Genomic DNA, 521 nt, shown 5'->3' with positions numbered 1-521 from the left:
ATCATACCCTCGAAATCACTTCTATCTTTGCTTGCTAGATGCTCGCTCTTTTGCTATGCCTATGCTACGATACCTACCACTTGCTTATCATGCCTCCCAAATTTCCATGTCAAACCTCTAACCCACCATGTCCTAGCAAACCGTTGATTGACTATGTTACCGTTTTGCTCAGCCCCTCTTATAGCGTTGCTAGTTGCAAGTGAAGATTGGAGATCGTTCCTTGCTGGAACATTGTTTATTGTTGGGATTATCACCATATTATCTTGTTATCTTAATGCATCTATATACTTGGTAAAGGGTGGAAGGCTCGGCCTTTTGCCTAGTGTTTTGTTCCACTCTTGTCGCCCTAGTTTCTGTCATATCGGTGTTATGTTCCCGGATTTTGCGTTCCTTACGCGTTGGGTGATAATGGGAACCCCTTGACAGTTCGCTTTGAATAAAACTCCTCCAGCAATGCCCAACCCTGGTTTTACCATTTGCCACCTAGCCTTTTTCCCTTGGGTTTCCAGAGCCCGGGGGTC

The sequence above is a fragment of the Triticum dicoccoides genome, chromosome 3A (genome assembly GCF_002162155.2).
Source record: "Triticum dicoccoides isolate Atlit2015 ecotype Zavitan chromosome 3A, WEW_v2.0, whole genome shotgun sequence".
Lineage (NCBI taxonomy): Eukaryota > Viridiplantae > Streptophyta > Magnoliopsida > Poales > Poaceae > Triticum > Triticum dicoccoides.
The sequence above is the reverse complement of the archived record's forward strand: the minus strand, read 5'-3'. Positions refer to the sequence as shown.